Source organism: Sinocyclocheilus grahami, unplaced genomic scaffold (genome assembly GCF_001515645.1).
Source record: "Sinocyclocheilus grahami isolate Dianchi unplaced genomic scaffold, SAMN03320097.WGS_v1.1 scaffold1377.1, whole genome shotgun sequence".
NCBI classification, from domain to species: domain Eukaryota; kingdom Metazoa; phylum Chordata; class Actinopteri; order Cypriniformes; family Cyprinidae; genus Sinocyclocheilus; species Sinocyclocheilus grahami.
In genome coordinates, this window is record NW_015506556.1 from 251,185 (window position 1) to 251,942 (window position 758).

Below are 758 nucleotides of genomic sequence, written 5' to 3' on the forward strand. Positions count from 1 at the left end.
CTGACAGAACTGGAGAGGATCTGCAAGGAGGAATGGCAGAGGATCCCCAAATCCAGGTGTGAAAAACTTGTTGCATCTTTCCCAAAAAGACTCATGGCTGTATTAGATCAAAAGGGTGCTTCTACTAAATACTGAGCAAAGGGTCTGAATACTTAGGACCATGTGATATTTCAGTTTTTCTTTTTTAATAAATCTGCAAAAATGTCAACGATTCTGTGTTTTTCTGTCAATATGGGGTGCTGTGTGTACATTGAGGAAAAAAAATTAACTTAAATGATTTTAGCAAATGGCTGCAATATAACAAAGAGTGAAAAATTTAAGGGGGTCTGAATACTTTCCGTACCCACTGTATATGCAAACTCATTCATTCTCTGCCAGCAGGAGGCACTGTTGGAGTGGTAGAGATCAAGGTTTCCCTGTAACGGCTGTACACAAAGCAGGGCTCCGCTCAAAACAACACTGCTTTATCAGACATTACACGCAAGATTCAATGAAAATGACATCCAATTTTCTGAAGACAGTCGGTTTCCTTCAGAAATACAGTGATATAAAAACACCCGCACTCAATGTATGGGAAACACTGTAGTCTCATAATTGAAGTGTAAATTCTGCAGATTACATCATTGTCCAGGATTGTACTGTCAGCAATTTATTATAAAAACGTTTTCATAATTGTAACATGCATATTTACATACATAATTATTCAGGAGCATGTGTAAGTCAAGTCAAGTCAAGTCACCTTTATTTATATAGCGCTT